Below are 22,621 nucleotides of genomic sequence, written 5' to 3'. Positions count from 1 at the left end.
TGTCTGGCTTGTGGCGGCAAAGGATCCATTCAGCGATGGTGGAGATAAACCACGTGTCCAGTGAAGCATTCCTTGTCAGTGGGGGAGTTTGTGACCAGAAACCAAGTAGACACAGAGGATGGCTTAGGATCCCCCTATGTATATTTAAATTCTGTTAAATTTCATACACAGAATGATATTACCCATTCTGACGCTACACATATTCAACATGTGCAGTCTTCATTGTATGAGTGACATTCCCATTAAGCCAATCTGTGACAGGCTGGCTTGCAGTGGTGAGGTGTGATGACGTCACGGACCAGGAAGTAACTGAAACCAAAACAGTGGATGGGCGGGTGAAGCTGAATGCAACTGCATTCAGCGTAATTTATTAAGTAAATAAACAAAAACAAAAGATTTAAACAAAACAACAAAACACAAAACAAAAAGGCGCGATGGCCAAACAAATAGAAACAAGTATACTTTTTTAAATATAGCAATTGTTTTGTTGTATTCTACGCGCTCTCTCTCCGCTCTCCCATACTCTCTACACTCCACCCCTGCAGAACGGACAGCTGCAGGTTCTTATACTCTGGCCGAGGGGTTAACTAGTTGTTAATTATCTTATTACCCCTCGGCCAGAGTCTGCACGCGTTTAGTAAGAATGCATGACTGTCAGCTAGTTAAATAATCAGTAGTTGATCAGTCATGCATCCTCACAGGGTTTTTAAATATAAATAATAAGAAATATGTGGTGCTGTTATCCGTGCCTGCAAACAATAATACAAATAATAATAGAGGCGGGACACTCCGCCACACAATCACAGCTCACAGAGGTAGTAAAATAGCCAATGAAATAGCACACTGGATCTGCTTCCTCACGCACACAGCACACATCATTTTGATTAGGATAGCGAAGCAAAGGCTTGTTAAACTATTTATTTTACTTTGTGTAAAATTTAAAATCAGTAAAAAAAAAAGTAGTTGGAGATGTCACAGAAGAGAAAGGTGGAAGCATTACACAGAAGATTCGAAAATCGTTAGCCAGATGATTATTTGTTCAATGAATAATTTTGATAGCCAATATGTCTGATTTGCAGTGCAACGGTTGCAGTTATGAAATATTTTAACATACAACGTCACTATGACAAGCTGCACAAAGCAATGTAATTTGAGTTTACTGGAAATTAAAGAAGCTATGGAGTCAGCGAAAGGTTTTTCTGAAAAGTGCTGTGGATGCCATGAACAACACAACCACAGGAAAGGACTTTTTTAACTTCAAGAAGCCATGGAAAGTGAAGAATTACCTTGGAAGAAAGTAACTGGGATTACAACAGAGGGTGCACCATATGACTGGACAAAGGAGTGGACTGGCTAGCTGGAAAAAATTAAAGAAAGAAATGCAGAAGTACCCTTTTTCTTACACTGGATTCTGCATCAACAGGCATTATTTATTGCAGAATTAGAACACGTAATGAGCATTGTTATCAAGTGTGCGGACAGAAGTCATAAAAAGGTACATTTCATAGGGGTACTATTTACTATGTCACATTTTTTTTTTTTTTACTGTGAGATTTCCATTGAAATAAAATACTCTTCTATTTCCCATTATATTTGTGATATTGAATTTTTTGCCAGGGCAGCAGTGTGGAGTAGTGGTTAGGGCTCTGGACTCTTGACCAGAGGGTTGTGGGTTCAATCCCAGGTGAGGGACACTGCTGCTGTACCCTTCAGCAAGGTACTTTACCTAGATTGCTCCAGTAAAAGCCCAACTGTATACATGGGTAATTGTATGCAAAAATAATGTGTAAAAAATGATGTAATTGTATGTAAAAATAATGTGATATCTTGTAACAATTGTAAGTCGCCCTGGATAAGGGCGTCTGCTAAGAAATTAATAAAAATAATGCCTGCATACTTATTGATGACTATGAATCATGCAGTGGGGGTAATGTGTTATGTGTAAAGTTGTATATTCGAGTATATTGACCGTCATACAATCTATATAGACATTTTCACTTACATTACGATGTGTATATACCGTATATATATATATTTTTTTAGAGTGGGTCCCACCATGTGAACAGTCTTAACTTAATTTTCATAACAAAGTATTTCAGCAAGATGTATTTATTTCGCGTTAGTGAATCAGTGAATCAGACGAACAAATCTGTTCAATTGATTCACTAAACTGAATGAATCAAACTAATCGAATCAGTAAAAAGAGTCAAACTGCTCATCACTAGTTTTCAGGCCAGAAAAATAGCGCATCTATCAGTGGTTAAAGCCTGGTCTCCATATGCACTAATAAATGATCACTTTAATGCGTGCACTAAAATTAACATCCTTTAGTAAATACCATGTGAGTACAGCTCATCTCATTATTCTGAGCTGGATGCTCATTTAAATACATCATCATGCATTACCATAACAATCACATATTCATTCTGATTACCATAGTATGGCACAATAAAAGAGTGTGCACCATAATATGCCCACTATTTCATGCGATAATTAATAAAATTGCAATAGTAAAAACAGAAATCATTAACGTGCACAGTAATTGCAATTATCGCGTGCCATAAAGTTTAGCGCCCTTTAGTAAAATGAGGCCCAAAGCCTCCTTCTTGGCTTTGCTAGAGAAGAGAGCACTGTGCCTGTGTTGTTACTGTGCAGTGTGACATGCTGAAATAAAGTTGTTGAAAGTAATCACTGTATCCAGTTGTTTGATTTCTTCCGGAATCTAGCTGTTATTGTGGTTACTGTATTGCAGCTGACAGCAAACACTGTTCTCAATTAAAAAAACAAATACATAAAAAAAGATTTGCTATATTCAACATTCACAGGGTGTGCACAAGACTGGAGATTGTCTTTCATCAAGCAGAAAAAATGTAAAATACATGAATATTGTTTACGTATATTCCAGCAGATTTATTTAGAACAGAGATTAAACATAGTTTGAAAAATAACATTCAGTGTCCTTTACCAGAGAGTAAAACACTTGTATTGACTTGTATCTTATATGTCAATTTTAGTATTTTATTTTTATTGCGGAAAACTAGGATCCCTGATTTATTATTATTATTATTATTATTATTATTATTATTATTATTATTATTATTATTATTATTAGATTCTGGTTACTATTGACATTTTATTTATTTAGCTGACACCTTTATCCAAGGTGACTTACAGGTTATATAAATTAAAATAACAATACAGTAGAGAAGTAAAATTACAATTGAAGTAAACAGTGATCGTAAACATTCAAATTGACAAAGTGGAATTGAAACAGGTGAGTTTTGAGGAGGCAGTAACTGGTAGAACATGTAGTGAGATACCTGTCTTGAGAGTCACCAACAGTAAAACAAAAAACATATATATATATATATATATATATAAAATATACACTACATCAGATCTAAACATTTGGAACCCACTGTATAGTCCCAAATATACTTATTTAATTGTCATTGATAATGTATTAGTATTATACTGCTGTATCTTAGTCGCACATTACAGCATTTGGTCCCGTAATAATAATAGTCCCCTTCCTAAACACCCACACATAACACAAAACACAAACACAAGTCCACAGTGTGTGCTAAAGTGCTTGTGGTGTAAATAAAGTTATTTGTGAAACAATGTGCAGTGTTGTCCGGGTAAGTGCTGGCCTTTTGCAACAGCTCCAGATCGTGTTCAGCCGTCTAATAACAACAAACAAGTGGTTCTTCAGACACTACAAAACAGAACAAACAAAAAACTCACGATTACAATACATGGTCTCCTTCCGGTTCAGCTTTAACCATACAAAGGAACAGATCAGTTCACTACGCCCCCTTTTGTACTGTCAATCATGACCCCTTGGTTAACTAGTGCAACCACTCCTCCAATCCGTGGCTGCCACGTCGTTTCCCTTCCGGGTTGATGATTTAGTGTATCGTAGCTCCACCCCCTTTCTAGATGACCGACTTCCTTCTAACCCTGGGAATGAATTGTCTGGCCATCCAGCAATACTGCAGGAGTATTGATTCCATCAGAAGGAAGTGATCTAGACACTTGCGATTGATTACTCAGAGTGCATAATTTGTCACGATACAAAACCTAGTACATTGCACCATTTGACTTAAGAAGTACATCAGAAATTGTTACTGGCAGCAGCTGCCCGGCAAGATGAACCTGCAGTGAGATTAGAATCAGATCTCCAGAGTCAGACATCTTTGACAGAGAAGAAGCCTCTCTGGCATCCTGAATGTAGGAATCACTACACCCTCAAGAAAAGTTATGAGCTAACTCAGAGGAAAGAAATGAAAGGACAGACTGAACAAGCTGAGAAGCTGGTTAGTCTCCAGGCTCATGGTGATAGTTCATCTACATCTAAACGATCTACATCAGGCAATGCCTAATGTAAATCTGAAAATGCATTGTGTCATTTGTGGAAGGGTTTATGACCGACAAGGGAAGAAGGCAACTGCAGCCGTAAGGAAACTTTAATGAAAATTGCCCAGCAGCATAATGATAAAGACGTGCTATTAAATATCCAAGGATATGGTCTACAACCGATAGACATGCTAAAAAATTATATATCCTACAATTGCACATGCGTGAACAACTACACAGCTCAGAGACTTCCTGATGACAGAAGTGAACCTTTTGCACCCAACTTACATCTGAACTTGATAGAGCATTTACTACACACAGAAGAGTCTTGTTGTCAACACTTCATGATATATATAATGACTTGCTTGCAGAAAATTGTGTAGAAAAAGCACAACATTATAGGCCTTCTTACTTGAAAGAGTCTGTTTGATCGGCTTCAGTGCATAGGTGATGGTCTTGCAAAACCCGTGATTCTCCAGCAGCAAAACAATAAGAAAGACACAGTCCAAGAAAGAAACACTCCTGAATGCAGCAAAAATGACATGAAGATGCAAAAGCATGTAAGCAAGCCAACATTGAGCTTCAATTTAAAAGTAGTTGTCAACCAGTTTAATCTGTCCCTCAGTTGGAAAGTAGCCATGAAGACGCTGATACCAGAATAATACTTCACCTCACATTTTGTGCAGGATAACTACAAGCAGAAATAATATTTGTCCATGCCAGTGACACAGATGTTATTATACTCTGCATCTATTATGCCAACAAGTACCCAAGCATTAAAGAGCTATGGGTAAGAACTGAGCCCAGCGCATATCTACCTGTTCATCTCCTTGTAGAAAGCCTTGGTAAAGAAAAATGTAGATTCTTGCCTTTCATCCATGCTCTAAGTGGAAAACAACACACATCCTGTATCTAGAAATTCTGGAAGCACACAAACAACTGGAATGCTCAGCTCAAGCCCATTTTGCAGAATAAAACACAACCATCACTACAGAGGTTACACAGCAGGCTCGAAACTTGTTTGGAGGAGGAGAAGAGGAGGTGCAGGAGACTTGTTTGTTAACAGTGGACTTAAAGTGCCTGCTTTCATCAATCACATAAAACAAGTTGCTCTAGCCATGATTGTAATGAAGTCTGCTACTTCCCCTGAACATAATATAATACCATTTGAGGACTGTGGATTGGCAATTGGGGCCTTGATTGAATAGTTGATGGTTAATGGTATATAAGGGAGAGAAAATCCTCTGTGTAGGTAGGTGTTTGAGAGGAATTAGGGGAGTTAAGTGTGCAACTGTGTGCTGTGTAAACATCTGTTTCGGTCAGTGAACTTCAAGGCCCAGTTTATATTGAGAATTGTTTTGTTTAAACCTTTTATTTTGGCTATCATGCCTCTGTTTGTTTGTTCCAGTTCTATTTGTGTCTACTAAACGTTTGCATACACACTGAAACGATAGGTTACGGATGTAACCCTGGTTCCCTGAAAGCGAAGATGACCACCAAATCAATACTTTTGGGATATGCCTGCTTGTGAGGTATTTGCTGAGCATTTTATATCAAAGCTACCGATAGGCCCCTCTGTGGAGTGACGTCCTCGGTCCCGCCTCACCGAGATAATAATAGTCACTGCACGATGACCTCAGTCTCTTTTGCATTGAACCCGCGAATGCGAGTGATGCGACCTCGCAAAGTTGGCAGTCATCTGCTCTTTCAGAGAACTGGGGTTACGCTCATTCTCCCTCACGACGGCTTTGATATACTTTCCTAAAAGTATTGATTTGGCGGTCATCTTCGAATTAAAGGGGAACGATAGGTTATGGATTTTGGCCCTCTTTGAGAGGTCTGTTCTACGAGACAGATGGTTTGTTTTTGAAGTAGTGTTTCTACCTCTTGTTTGAGAGCCAAGACCTGGAGAGGGTCGTTCGCGGATGTGACCGTGATCCCTCGAAAGGGACAAGGTCCCAAGTGGAATTGCAGTGCATAGCCGGTGTGTACAGTGGCGAGCACCCAGGAGTCTGAGGTGCAATTGCTCTAGTATTGCAGATGGTGTTGGGTAAACAGGTGGGTCTGAGGCCGCAAGCCTTCAGGGCCCCTGCTGGGGCTGCTGAGGCTGGGGCGGAGGCTGCCTTGGAGGCTGCCTGGGGCGGTTATGCTGGAACTGTCTCTCTGGGCACTGGTGTGCTGGGGCCCCATGTCCGCCATTTCCCCATCCTTGCTGATGGCTCCTTGCCGCGGAGGACTGGAGGCGGTACCTCAGGTCGCCCTGTGTCGCCATAGGGATCGGAATAGTCCAGGTTACCATAGTAACTGCCAGACGACGTTGCAGGATCTCCTCTACCACTGGTCCAAAAGTATGGCCAGGGGAGATAGGAGCGTCCATTAAGGTGGACTTGTTCGCATCCGGAATCCTTGCCTGAGACAGTCACAGCTGTCTGCGTGCCATCATTAAGCCTGCCAGGCTTCTGCACAGGGCTTTTCCTTGGAACCCTGAGATCTGCAATAAAGTGCCCGAGACTGCATGTAGCTCTGAAATTAGCGGCTCGGGAAGGGTAACAGAGCGCAGCATCCCGTCCAGGTAGACCGTCAAGAGGCCTCCTGTTTTTGCAAGGCGTGTCACCTGCGCTTCAGCCACATAAGCCTTTTTCAGGTGGGCTTCTATGATCCTGCATTGGCCGTTAGGGCATACAGGATACTTCAACAAATCTCCTACTGGGGGGGGGGGGGGGGGCTCATACCAGGGCTGCTATGGTGGAGTCCACCGGAGGGAACTGTGCCAGCCCTATCGCCTCTGTACTTTCCATGGAGGCAAGTACGTCTGTGCTCTTGGAGACACTGGGCGCTGAGGCCGGGTGTTGCCAGGAGACTTTGACCTCCTCCAGAAAGTCCGGGAACACCAGAAATGGCTGGGGGGTCGAAGTCTGCGCTGGTCTGAATACAGACCTGCACTGTTCGGAGACCGCCTTCCAGGGGACCTGGAGGAAGTTTGTGGCTCGTTCCATCAGCGCCCGAACCGAGCTTGAGGGCACTGGAACCTCAGGCTCTGAGGCAAGCTCAGAGCTGGGGACCGTTACTTGGGTCAGGTCTGGGTCTTGAGTCTCTCCCCGTAGGAAGGACTCCTCATCCCAGGAAGCCGCTATAGACAGCGAGTCCTGTTCCCCCTCGCTCATCACCATAGCCGGAGTCTGCTCTGGGGCAGGCGCTGGTGATGAAGCTGGGGCAGGCGCAGGGTGTGAAGTGTTCAAGTATTTGGGCCATCAGGCCCTTTATCTCGGAAATATCCCTCGCCTGATCTCGCTCTCTTTCTACCCCTCGAGGGGGATCTAGAGCAGTTGCGGGACGAACGGGCTGGAGTCTGCGCGCAAGGTATATTATGTGCCGGGCTCGAGGGCTGGCAGAGGGGGGAGGCCTGGGATCCCGAGGGCAGAGGGGGGAGGTCTGGGATCCCGAGGCTGAAGACGGCTCTCCCAGGCTAGCCGCAAGGGTGCCTGTGAACTGCAGAATTCTGTTTTGCAAAGTCTTCTCCTTGGATCCAGCGCAAATAGAGCAGTGGCGTGATCTATGCCCAGGTGGGGGCAGATTCTGCCTGCAGGACATGCACAGGTGAAAATTTGACATGGGGCCACCGAACACCAAAGCAACTGGAGCGTCGAAGGAGCCGAAGCACAAAGGCGTCGAGGCTATAAGCACCGAGGAACCAAAACCCTTGAGGGGATCAAGCGCGCTGGTGCAATATGTGATTTCTGGGCCAAGGGCATCGATGCACCGAGGCATCGAGGCCCTGGGACACAGAGGGTGTCGAAGCACTGAGGCTCTAGGGTACTGGGGTCGAGGACACCGATGTAGGGAGGTGACAAGGCTTCAGAGACCTCAAAGAGGGTACAGCGGGTGTCGAGGCCTAGACACTGGGGGCGCTGAAGCACCAAATACCAAGTACTAAGGGCAAAGCACCAAGGTACTAGGCTGTGTGTCTTTGTCTGGGCTGGGGTGGTTCCTCTGGAACTGTCTCCCTGGACGCTTGTGCGCTGTGGCCCCAAGTCTGGCATTTCCCCGTCCTTGCTGATGGCTCCTTGCCATGGATCTGGCAATGTGATTAGTCGCCATAGCAATATTATTAGTTACTGTATTAGCTGACTTGCTACTGCAGTTGCAGTCTTAAGTGGAAGTGTGCCAGTATTTCATTGGTAGGATTTTGTCAGGTGCAATATTTTAAACAGAATCATCATCCACACAACTACAGATACTTTTTTTTGGGTCTGTAACATTGTATTTGAAAAATTCAGTTTATTCCAAATTAAAGTTAAACAAAAATCAGTAGACTCCTGTATCCCATTATGCTTTCACAGTCAGGTCTTGTGAAAAGAGCATCCTAAGGGATTCCTTGATAGATAGTCTGAAATTATTTGATACAATAAATAGATACGTCTTCTATAAATTTATATTCCCCTGGCAAGTTTATGCACCAGATGGACAATAAAAAAAATCAGCCATGTGGAAAAATCTCAATCTATCACCAGCACCGGCCCCCCTCCACCACCCCCGAAACGTAACCCAGGCAAATCACCACCAACAGCAACCCCCCCCCCCCCCCCAATGTTATTAACCATCATCTCAAAAAATTCTCCATCCATCCAAAACAAAAATACTTGCTTGATCTTACATTGCTATGTGCAGTGGGGTCCTCAATTATTATCTATCTCAGTAAAATCCTGCCACAGTTTTTCCAACCTGCCACACACATCATTTTCATTCCAAACCTTTGAGCTGCATTGTCAATTATTTCATCTTTGAAAACTGCGACTTCCTGGGGAGTAAATGTAAGCTTTTGTACCCTCTAATTAGCATCAACAACTTTGTTAGAATCCATAATGTCACAATATAAGCAGACTGACATCTTAAGTAGGAGGCCCAGTTAATTTGCATCTGGTTTAAGATTTGTTAGATCACATCTAAAACCATTGCCAGCCAGTAGTTTTATGAATCACAGTATTTTTTTTTACTGGCCTGAAAGTACAGGAGCATATAGCCCTTGATCCTTGTGCTAAGTTTACAATTTGGAAATTGGAAATGTAAAGTCTCCAAATCAGGAGACTTGGCTAAGATTTTGTAAAATTGTTTTAAGCAATGATAAATGTAACTTTCCAGCAGTTCCTTATGGTGGTGCTAAACAACGTAGCTGACTAGGTTAAACAATAAAGTTGCATATATCTGCTTTGCTAGTGCAGGGTGGTTCTTTTAGAACAGCAGATATTGCATTGGTCTGATCGAGGAGACCAGTGTTTGATCCACAGTTGCTGCATTTGTACAATGATAAGGAAGCCTTTCCAGAGGTTCCTTCAAAAAGGGAGTGAGGTCAGTTTGTTCAGCCATTTCATTAAAGAACTTCTAATACTTTTCTTTGTATAAATTTTAAAAGCCAACAGGCTTATGACCACAGGGCAGCAGTGTGGAGTAGTGGTTAGGGCTCTGGACTCTTGACTGGAGGGTCATGGGTTCAATCCCCGGTCGGGGACACTGCTGTTGTACCCTTGAGCAAGGTACTTTACCTAGATTGCTCCAGTAAAAAACCCAACTGTATAAATGGGTAATTGTATGTAAAAATAATGTGTTATCTTGTAACAATTGTAAGTCGCCCTGGATAAGGGCGTCTGCTAAGAAATAAATAATAATAATAATAAGGCAGGCACAATAAGGGGTCCGGCTAAAGAAGCTCTTCATTAGTCAAACCCTAGCTGGGTCTCGTACAGGGGACCATCCTTGCACTCCATTTTAAGCCAGCAAGGGGAGGCCTGCGCTGAGACTCTGTTCGACTAGATCCGAACCTAACGGGTCTCTAGAAGAAGCTATCTACTAGTCAGGTCTGTACCCTCCACCCTACTGCTCCTACTGTGCCTTTTGTCTTGCTTGTCCTGCTATGACTGTCTCTCACATCCCTGTTCTCTCCTCCCGTCTTCGTCCTCTGCCCTGGAGTTGAAACCAAGTACTTCTATCACAGCTACAATACTGTTGCAGGATTGTGGGAGGGTAGCGGGTGGAGCTTTAGGGAAGGACCAGAAATGACCAGAAATGGTCATCTTTTGCAGCCGGATTTTGGGCGTCGGCTGCGCTGGTCCAGCTGCTCCAGCTGCCGGGACCTGGGCTTGGGCTTGGGCTTGGGCCTGGGCCACTACCAGGTTCTGAATGGCCAGACACATGGCCGCCATCTTGTCAGCCATCTTGTCAATGGGCTGAACGCTCAGCATCCCTCTGAACATCCCGTTCTTCCCGACGCCGCTCTACACCGTCACGGTGTCTCTCCTGATCCTCCAAGACGGCTTGCATGGTGTGCCGGTCCATGCTCATCCCACTCTGACACCACCTTGTGGGAGGGTAGTGGGTGGAGCTTTAGGGAAGGACCAGAAATGACAGCACACAGGAGCCGGAAGTGTCGTTTAGTCCTTGGAGCCCTGTACCATCAATGGTACAGGCAGGATTTTATTTTAACAAACAAAAATGGAACAGTCCAGCATTGCAGAAAATAAACAAGAAAACCACCTGGAATACCAGCGATGGTAAACTCAGGTTTCAAATAAAAAGAATAAACAAAAACGTCTCGGTACAAAACAACAATAAAGGAAGCACTGGGTTTCTCCGTGCTACTGCAGTGGGTTTCCTCTCACCGCCTCTTGGCCCCCTTCCACGGATTACTGGCTTGTCCTGGGTTTCCTCCACTGCGGCAATCCACCAAAGTTCCTTAAGTTTCAAGCTTCTGCGAATTACAGCAGTTTGATAAAACAAAACAACAACAAAGCACAGCACGTGTTTTCAGTTCAGGACAGGGGGCCGAATGGCAAAACCATACTGCTTAAATACTGCCAAGTCCCACCCCTGCAATCAGCACGCTGCCTCACGTCAGCCAATCGATGAGAACAGCACAGCTGATTGCAATGATGGGGCCTGACGGCCGCATGGTTCCACCTTGGTCCAAGATGGCCGCCTGACCCGGAACTTCCTGTATGGTCAGAGTTCAGCCTCCTGACCCAATCACGATCAACCCTACACAGCGCTGCCGGTGGTCGGGAGGGCGAATTACAACAGGGACTCCTTTCAATCCTGTCACAAGGATATACAGACTTTACCTGTGAAACTGAAACACAGTTAGGAAAACCTGGAAAGAGCAAAAGCAAAACAATAAGGGGCTTGTGAGACAATACTTTTTGGATAATACTTTTTTAAAACCTTGCTTTTTCTAATGTGGTACCCAGCAACTTGAAACACACTTCACATACAAGTGGGAGCATTTTTCATCAGTATGAATCACAAGCTGAGAAAAATTAAAGATTGCAATTAAATCATAATATTGTGCAGGCCGAACGTAAGCAATTCAATTGTCTGGCTTTTGGGTTAATTTCATTGACCGCTTGGCTATAGATCATTTTATCTTGTTTTAATTAAGTTGCAAAGTTTTTCTTACTTGTATGTGCACTTGGTCAGTTATCTAATACTGTAGTTTTTAGTTTAACCTGTAAAATCAGCTGCCCTTGCCAAATGATCTTTAATGACAACACAGTGGCACTGCAATAGTTTTCAGCTAAGGGACAATGGTTGCACAAGGCCAGGTACTGTACAATGATGTGTGGCATTAGCAGATTGGGTGATAGTGAATTGTGGAATAGTGACATTGCAATCACATTTTTGACAGTTTCCAGGAAAAAAAACTGTGGTGCTACCGAGGTAGAGAGACAGAAAGAAACACCAGGGTAAGCAGGACAGCATGCAGTAGTCAATAACCAATCATAAGGAAAATTAAACCACTACTATAGTATCATTTACAGACTTCATAAAAAATTCTGACTAGATTCCTGAACTAAGCTGTTTTTTTGAAGAGCAATGACAGTATTTTCAAAGGCTCGATCAACAGCTTAAAATATATTTGCCTCATTACTTACAACTTGTAGAGCAAAGCTCTCTAAGAACAAGGTAAACCACACACAGACAAGATGTGTCTTGGGCTATTTATTAATATCTATTATAAAAGCTTCTCAGAGTTTAAGTGTAAATCAATAGAGCAAAAAAACTATTGTCAGGAGTTACCATTTGCATAACGTCAATGGAATCTCATTTGCTGTAGTAAGCCTAAGTTTAACGTGTTGAATATTTCCTCTTTACAGAACATATAGTAGTAGAATTCCTAGCTGATCGGCAGCACCTCAAACAAAATTATTATCATTAATTAGTCATTTGGCAGATGCTTTTATCCAAAGCAACTTAAAGAGACTAAGGGGTGAACTATGTATCAACAACTTATGCTGCAGAGACACTTACAATAAGACCTTACAATGTCATCCGAAGGATGGAGCACAAGGAGGTTAAGTGACTTACTTAGGGTCACATACAGGGACTGATGTAAGGATAGGCATAGTGTAAACATTTCCAAGGCAATTATTTTGCACTGTGGCCTATGTAAGCTTAAGAGCAATGCAAATTATGCAACACGCACAAATAATGAGCTGCAATCAGGATAATGAGGGTCGCAGTGAGCGCCGCCTGTGCATCAGGCTATTCAGCGGCCACACTTACAGCCCCAAGGTGAGGTGAGTCAGGAGTACACAGAGCAGTAGGCGCTGTATGAGATTTGTGGAGCATGAAAATCAAACCAAACAAAAAATATGTCAGAGGAAGGGCAGCAAAGTCCTCTTGACACACAGAAAAGAAAAGTTTTCTGAGGAGGAGCTAAGAGTCCTTATGGCTGAGGTCACACAGCATGACATTGAGTTATTTGTCATATTTGCCATATGGTCCTCTATAGTAGAGAAAGTCAATGCTGTCAGTGTTACCAGGAGGTGAGTCAACCAGGTGATGAAAAGGTGAAATTCAGCTATTGTCTAGGCTGACCTGCAGAGTGAGACGATAAGGCCTTACCACCGCATCCTCCAGCATCCCAAACAAAGTGACCCTGGGATTGAATATGTAGGGTCTTCTCCATCTTGCCGTTCTCCTCCAAATGTTTTCCTGCTTGTCCTCAACAAGAGCCAAGCGTCGCCGCATCAGGAAGTGTACTACAGCAGCCATCCTGAGGCCAATGACAGGTCTCTGAAGGTGTGTGGTTTTATACAGCTCTTAATTACTCACTTCTACAATGGTTTGCACCATGTATGTGGAGGTGCTACATTTTTGGAGGGTCAGCAATTCCCCAAGTGCAAGGCAAAATCCTTACATCCTTAGAATTTCAGATCCCCACCCAATTCCATGCTCTTTTCTTCATTTGAATACATTTCAATATCTTTTAAATGAATTAATGATGGCAAAGTGCTAATTTGATCATAGCCATAAATCACTTTGCACACATATGCATTTAACATTCCTTGAAAGGAATTTAGAAAAGCAGTTAGTTTAACACGTTTTCACAATTAACTAGGTTACTTGTGTGTGGACTTGTGTATGTGTTTTGTGTTATGTGTGGGTGTTTAAGAACGGGACTATTATTGTTTCGGGACCAACCCGTGGATTACAAATAAAGCAATACCCGCTGTGGCATTGCTTATCACTATTATTATTTACTGTGTTTTGTGTCATCAGACAATTGGATTTAAAAATAAAACAAACATTGCACCTGGATTATCGTTGTCTGTCTTTTCATTAATCACTGCTGCATTCCTGCACCTGCACACAGTTAACCACTTTGCCAACAATCCCCCTCCTTAAAATTAATCCTGAGTTTGAGAGAAATCGGGCTTCTGGAAAGTGACTTCTTAGTATATGCCGACAAGAAATGGAAACCAGCACGGCCTTAGATGTGGGTTGCTATTCATTATCCATTTTGTACACTTCTAAACCACTTGTGACACAGTAAGCTAGTTAATTGTGAAAATGTGTTAAACTAACTGCTTTTCTAAATTCCCTTCAAGGTAAGGTACATTTGAATGAGAAGTGTATCCAATGTGTTTCAAATGTGTTTAAAGCCTTTAAATGTTTAAACTTGTGGCAAAAGTCACAACAGGAATACTGACACTGATATCAGGGCAGATACCCTCCCTAATGCAGTTCACCAGCCCCAGCACGGAAGCACACTCGCTGGAAGACGTTTGTGCGCCCTGAACCATCAAATGCAATCTATCAGTAAGACCTGAACACAAAATGTGTCTTCTTTTTGACCTGTAATTATTTTCAATGAGACATGGCATGTCTAGAGTCTTCTAGAACTCTTTTCTTTTAACTGGTCTTGGACAGAATGTTAAATGCATATGTGTGATAAAGTGGTTTGGAGTGTGCAGGTGTAGAGGTGATGCAGTGCTCAAGACAACGACAAACAACAAAGTACTGGTGAAATGACGGTTTATTTATAATCCAAAGTCTGATGACAACAGTAAAGAAATGGAGGGCTGTGTATTGCACAGTTCAATAAACACGGGGTTCAGTCCCGAAATAATAAACACGATATTAAACACACACACACGGTCACAAGTCCAGAGTGAGTGCTGTAGTGCTTGTGGTGAAATACAATTTACTCGTGCACAGTGGTGAAGTGTTGTCCGGTTTTGTGCTGGCCTGTAGCGACAGGTCCGCATCGTGTTAGCCGTCTAATAAATAACAAACAGTACAATTAGACGATACAAACAAACAAAACACTCACGGTTATTTTACACTTGTCCTTCAGCAGTTCCCTCTTAACCATTACAAAGGAACAGATCACCTAGCCACGTCCCCTTTTGTACTGTCAGTCACGCCCCCTTGGTTAGCGAGTGCAACCGTTTCCCTCCAATCCGCGGTTGCCACATCGCTATCCCTCTGGAGCGATGACTTGGTGCACCGTAGCTACGCCCCCTTTCTAGATCGCCGACTTCCACCTAAGCCTTGGAATGAATTGTCTGACCATCCTCACAGGTCGGGAGAGAGATTATAACCAAGATTCATTCTTTCTCTGTCACAATATGTTGTGTATGATTTCAAACCCCATATTTCACTATGCTTTGCAGTTACAAGCAATTAATATGCAATTAATTATGTCAAATGTGTCAGATTGATTACTGCACAAAGTTAATTATTGAGTAGATTACAAACAAGGGCTTTTTAAAGCTATAACTTTATTTTAATCATGGTAGACTTCTGAATATTTAGAAACAACTAGCCCCAAAAACCTGCTAAAAAAGTCAAAATTAAACTACTTTACAACACTGTGTCCTTTATGCAACTGACAACATATACAGGTCCTATTATCTTTCTGATTAACTCGCACTACCCACACCTTCAAAAGAGCTGTGTGGAACACATTTTGAGTAGTGAACATGTAGGCGTTCATATCCACTACAGATTCTGTGGTAAATTCTGTTAAAAAGTTCCAGCATTAACAACCTACCACCCCCTTGTAAATTGTACTCTTGCACAGTTTTGGAAAACACAAGCTTTCAAGTGGCTTGTTCAATTTAAACTTAGATAGAAATTATTCACCTTGTTTTTGAAGAGAGCTACTGTAACTAATGTGCAACACCCTTTACGGATACTGAATTTTTCAGTTTTATTTTTTAGTTGGTTCAACCCTGAGTGAAATTCCAATGACCAGCACTGGTATATACCGGTTGAAACATGGTCGTTTGCTGTTTTCTTTGCCGGTCATGCTGGTTTGGGAGCCTCAATGCGAGTTGAAGGAGCTAGTCAAACTGGTCCATGAAAAAATAAATCCACGAAAAATCGATTTACTGTAAAGTTTGTAACTTCTAAAGTCAACTGTCTACTATTGGCTACTCTCCAGAATGAATCTATTTGCTGTACGCCTTGTCTACGAGGTTAGATACCAGCTGATTGATCAGTAAGAGGCCATTCAATATTTGTTCCAATCCCCAACTCCAAGCTGCTCACCAGCATTTTCTGGAATTCTCAGCTGGGAAGGAAATTTGTTTATTTTTGTTCACGGAAAGTAAATAATCTTAACAAATAATAAACACTGTGTAACAATCAAATATTAATTCGGTTTCTATGAAACATTAGCCATGTCAAGGCGTTAGTGGGATATCAGTTTCAAATGAGATTGCTGAGATGCTCTGATATTCTACATCTGGGCATTTCATTAACAATTGATACCTGCATACATATTCAATTCCTTTAATGGTTTCTTCCATCAAACCCTAATTTTCTTTTATTTAAAACATTTATGCAATGTCACCCTTTGATCTTTTAATTGATTCATTCTACAAAACTAAAAATGGCTGTGTGGTTTTGAAGAGAAGGTGTGTGCAGGGCAGATATATTATTGATTAACAAATCCACAGTTTATGCTACAAATCCACAGAAAACTGTTGATTTGTCAACAAAACCACAGTCACAACAATTCAACAGAAAAGCAAATACCATTTCATTACGCAACAATAATTTAAACAATTTGTTAATTTCAAATGTAACACTTAGAAAAGGGTGTGCGATTTCAGTTTAGCATTTCAGTAATAAGTAATACATTAACATAATGTAAACAAAAACAAAGTTGTGTCTGCAGTTAGTGAATCACTACTAGCTTCACTTACTGCAGACAATTTGTCTGTTTAAGTGGGATTTCAAACTCAAACTCCGATGAACTCATGACAACGTTCCCATCGTGTGAGAGAAATATTTTAACTGTTTGAAGCGTAATAAAAGAGCAAACAACAAATCCAATTACCAAATTAAAAATCTATTGAATCTCATTATCGAACAAGTATCTTTTAGGAAGAAATGTTTGAAGTGACATAAACAACTCAAAGTGTTGAATCGGTATGAAAATAATCCACAGTTAGGCACTAAAAAACTTTGAATTAATTTTTACCGATTCAAGACTTATTATTGCCTGTTTGTTTTCACGAGGGGGACAAACAAGAGGGTTAAGGGAGTTCGTAATTCAGTGTAAAATGTAAAAGCATCTAAGTCATGTTCCTTCATCACTAATTTAAGTTAGTTTCAGCAGCAGAAGCTTTGGTCATATATTTCAAATATATATATGGTTTTGTATCTAAGCATTTGGCATTCAATACAGCCTAACATACTGCAACAAAATCCATAACATTGGATTATCCCACAACTATTCAAATAGATTTTGTGAATGTAGTGTTCATTAAAAGTGAGGTACTGTCTGACAGCTTCCCTCACAGGTCTGCTAACACACCAAACCTAAACACACACACTGACATTCAGTCTTGTGCCAAACTGTGCGCTGGTTTTATGATGTAGACCAATCTCAACTAGGGGAGAGGTTTAGAATCATTTCACTTGCGACAGATATGAAGCCGGGCCCTCAGGTGAAAAGGCCTCCTTTTCAACTCTGCCCCTTGTTTTTATACATTTGTAAGCATTTAGACGCTGTATGTTGCTCATTTTCAGGACAAGATCCTCCAGCTGCTGGCCATGCTGAAGTCTTCCAATTAATTCCAGAGACGAAACACCAATAAAGGTCAACCTCAACAAAATGATTGGGTGCTCTGAATCTGAATTTGCTTTTTGTTTTAACACGTCCCCGCCAAAATGTAATTTCAAAGATTAACTTCTGGTACAACACTTTTTACTGATTTTAATGATTTTGCGTTGTGATGTTATTAACTATAGTGTAAATGTAATGTGATTGTATGAAGTGTGATTTATGTCAATTCAACTGTGACCATTCCTTACAAATAAGGGTCCTGGAAAATGAATCCATGTTTTATTTAGGCCTACATTTCCATTGTTTTTACCTAATGCAAATTAAGCACCCTTTTGAGAGAAGCTTGTATTAATTTCAAATCACAAACTGTTTTGCTAGCCATGACATTAACCTCTAAAATAATATGGCTACCATACTGAGGTCATGTGACTTTAAGTTTCTTCTGTATACAGAGAGTACACTTTGAGTTATTGTCTTCATGACTGGTATACTGCTATATTCTTTGATACAGCTATTATTTTCTTACTTAATTCCCCTTACCAGTGTTTTCAGTAGAAATACACTACTCAACTTACAGTGTTACAACCTCTGAACGTATCAGCAATACAAATCTTTTACACATATACATTTTACTTTATGTTTACAAAACCATTCAATATGAAATGACATTATGCCCCTGGGGTTGCTTTGCTTTTGTTCATTCAAGTGTTATTCATTGTCATGAATTCCTGCTATAATTTATTTAGGATGACAGGGTCAAATTATGGATAATAAAATTGTTGAAACTTGGAAAATGAAATGCACACATAAAAATTGTTTATGCAACCTATAATTTCAATGTAAACCAGACTTGCAAGTTTATTGAATATCTTACATGTGATTTCTCCTTAGCAATGTTTTCTGGGTCAGTCAGTTGGGAAAGCAGCTTGTTGGTTAATGACAGTTAAGAAGTAATTTCAAACTCCAGGTAAAATGGCTAAGGAAGTGCAACACCATCTGAAAGTATTTCTTACAGAGATTCCTCTAACCTAGTATAATACCAGATAACATATGTTTCTTTCAAAATTGCACATTTAAGACCCATATAATAAATGTAAGAGCACAACATTTAAGGGTTATGTAATTTGTTTGTTAGCTACAATCACTGTAATTGTAACTAAACAAATCAATGTTACTAACACTGGTTCCCATTATTTTGGATAATAACGGTTAAACTGCATTATATAAAAAAGAAAACTTTAACTTTTAGACTTAGTCAAAGAAGGGATATTTTTACTGCTATTATAAAACTGCTTCGTCATCACATTTGTTGTACCTGCTAAGTGTGACCTTCAGCCAAACTACTCATGAAGATGGAATGATTCATTCATTATAAAAAGGGCAGTGGTCAGCAGCTTATTTTTCATTAATTTAGGCACATGTGTTGTGACAGTGAATGATATTTACAATGAGCAGAAATTCCTGTAAGAGTATTTTACTTCTGAAGTATGAGTTTAATTTTTTTTAAAGATTCATAGGGCATATGTCGCGCATCAGTAAGAAATGGCATACAACATGGTTTTCAAGGTGACCACATGACATCCATTATAAATACTATTTTATACAGTACTCAACAATCCCCTGGGCAACACAGGCCCACAAAGATCAGCTTCTCTTCTCAAATCCCATTATTTTCTAATTGTGTTTTATTTACTACATGAGCGCTTTACTTGACAATTGAAGGGCTAACTATAAAGTACATAACTGTAGATGGTCAACTACTGAAACCTTGTAAGGACTAAAGGTGCAGCTCATTCAGTCGAGTTTTAGCCTGGTCTCTTTCTTACAGCACTCCATTCCAGTACCCACAGAAATACATGCATGACAAATGTTCTATCAAACACCTTCATCAATACCACAGAAATAACAAAACAGCTCAGTGACAATAAATTATGTCTAAATGGTTTATTAAAGGAAACGTACATGGGCATTAAACACACTTTATTTAAAGACTGATTTTTAAATCCTGTTTTGAGGATTTTGGTATTCAGAAGAAAAAAAAATGTTTTGAAGAACTGTTGACTATAGATTGAAACACAAAGACCACTTAGCAATTTGATACAGAATTTTATATGATTTGCTGTACAAAAAAAAGTGTTTTTATGTATGTCTGTCCAGGGAGTGTAAACAGACATTTCTTCACATATGACATAGTTTAACATTTTGCTTTTCAGTCTTAATCCAATGCATAATATTTATCAATTGAACATGTTTGTGACTGATCAAATACATTGGAATAATAATTCTGCACAATTTGTTAATGGAAATGTATCGACCTTACATTTTGAATGAAACATTAACAGAAATTGTGTGTAATACTGGCAAAATAACAGAGGGCAATCAGCACAGATTTAAGCATATGTTCAATTGTTAAATTGCCCAAACATTGACACTCAGTTGGGTGACAACACCTGCTTGTTGTGGAGAGCTCATTTGAATATTTGAATAAATTGGTTCATGCAGCTCTGCTATGTATTATATTAAACCAATGTCCAAAGCCTCACTGCAACCTCTTTCCCATGTTTATTTATGTGTTATTAAGGATACAGTAAAATAGTACATTTGTTTGCTCTCCACCCATATTACAGCAGTTTAATTAAAGAATATTATCCTGTCTGTTTGCAGACTGATAAAACAGTTCTCAAGGCCTGATTCAGCCCCTGGGCCCCAAAAGTAAAGGTCCTTACTAACAAAAAGGAACAAAAACTTGGGGTAGTGATATAACAAACCATTTTTAAGTGTGTACATATTATTATGTAGTATTATTAATCTGTAAAGTGGGTTTACTGCCAGAACATTGGTCAACAAGGTCTACAGCATGGCAAACCAGATTGCTTTTCAGGAGTCCTCTTGAGTTAGAGTTTCTCAGCCTCAACCACTCCGCGCCCCAACACCCCCTGCCCAACCTAAAGGATTTGAGGTTCCAACTTTTACGGCTGTGCTGATCCATGACCAAGTGAAGTTTGAAATAGCAAACCTAGACAATAGTAAATCAATGGAAAAAAACCCAAACTGTGGGCTACAGGCATGTGTGTGATTGCTTCATTTATTTCTTTATAGATGCTGCCCCTGGGCGATATTGTCCATAGACATAAGGTCAACTTTCATTGTTATGCTGATGACACCCAATTATATCGGTCTCTAAAACCAGGTGGCGCCTCATCTATAAATATTCTGATAAGATGTCTTGCTGACATTAAGCTATGGAGGTCAGACAACCTTCTAATGTTAAATACAGATAAAACAGAGGTAATGATTGTGGAATCAAAAACATAAAAAAAAACATATCCATCTACTTTTACAGAGGATAGTTTCCCATAATCTCAGAAAAAATAAATTTGTAATCTGGGTTTAATTTTGACCCTGAACTCTCTTTCGAGCCACATATTCAGAAAATAATCAAAGTATTTTTTTTCACCTTAGAAATATTGCCATGATGAAACGTTTTCTTTCACAGCAAGATGCTGAGAAATTAGTGCATGCCTTTATATCTTCTAGGATTGATTACTGTATTTCTGTTCCCCGGAAATCCAAATTATGTTCTATCATGATTGCAGCTTGTATAAAATGCTGCAGCCAGGGTTCTAACTAGAATAATAAAATGGCAGCACATTACCCCTGTGTAAGCAGCCCACCATTGTGTCCCAGTGCAGTCCACGATCGACTTTAAGGTCCTTCTCATTACCGGTAAAGCCCTAAATGGTTTGGCTCCAGCCTATTTGAAGGATCTTTTAGTCCCTTATGTTCCTGGGTGGCCTCTCCGATCCCAAGATGCAGGGTTGCTGAATGTCCCAAGGATTTTAAATCAAAAGACAGGTGGTAGAGTGTTCAGTTATAGGCACTCGAACTCCAGAATGCTCTCCCTTTCTCGGTGAGAGACACACCTACTATGGCAATTTTTAAAAGGGATTAAAAACACACTTTTATAATATGTCTTTCACACTTTCAACCTGATCTTTTGTTTTGTTTTATTCTTTTGTTTTACTGTTTGTATTGTACTTGATGATTTATTGTACTTAAATGTTTTTCTTCTTTGTTGAGCACCATGAAAGGTGCTCTATAAATACATTTTGATTTGATTGGATTCATTTTGTGTACTTGTCGAGATCTAGAATTAAAAAAGGACAGCAGACGCTCAATTCTCTCAACTTCTCTGGCAACAGACATTTCATGTTGGTCATCAGGTGTTTCTCATAAAGTTTAAAAAGTAATACCATTTGTTTGAATAACCCACAGTTGGTCCAAAAGTAAAGGCTTACACAATTATTCAATAAAAAATGATGGATAGATCACCACATTGACATCAAAGTATCAAGAAAACTGAAGGCTGCTGCTCAAATCATGTCTTTTCGTAAAGATGCTTATCTTTTAAATACAGGAATCCAGATTAAGAGCACATAATGTAACTCCTCTCCTAAAAGTGTATATAGTTTTGATGTTACAGACTATATGGTACTGTATGCTGATCTTTTTTATATATCTAATTTAATTATGGTTATTTAATTTCAACAGTGAATTTGGCAATAGGGAACCTGGTTTGCCTTTTGCATTTCAAGTTGAACTTCCCTGGGGCTTGCCTCCGTTTACCATGCCCCTGTAATCTTTGAGTTTAGACGTGTTTGCTTGCTGACATATGGCATTTCCGATTTCTCTTATTAGGCAAATGTCTCTTCATTAAGCAACTTCCAAAAAGGGACTGCATTTTATTGGATCGGCACATTAGATATAATTTTGCCAGGATTTGCAGCTTAGTACAATTTACTGGGCTACTGGCTAATAAAGAGATATCTGCTGCATAAAGAGTACAAATCAGTATCTATATATAGTATTATGTAATATGTGTTTTGTAATCTTTTGGACAATTATTCA

General features: G+C 40.3%; 1 protein-coding gene across 2 annotated transcripts in view; it reads right to left on the bottom strand.

Annotated features, from left to right (window-relative positions):
• The window catches only part of LOC117400272 (phosphatase and actin regulator 1), a 266,155-nt gene that overhangs the window by 240,859 nt on the left and 2,675 nt on the right, over positions 1-22,621 (bottom strand). The window lies entirely within an intron of this gene.

This window comes from Acipenser ruthenus, chromosome 4, assembly GCF_902713425.1.
Source record: "Acipenser ruthenus chromosome 4, fAciRut3.2 maternal haplotype, whole genome shotgun sequence".
In the NCBI taxonomy this organism is placed as follows: Eukaryota; Metazoa; Chordata; class Actinopteri; order Acipenseriformes; family Acipenseridae; genus Acipenser; species Acipenser ruthenus.
The sequence above is the reverse complement of the archived record's forward strand: the minus strand, read 5'-3'. Positions and strand labels throughout refer to the sequence as shown.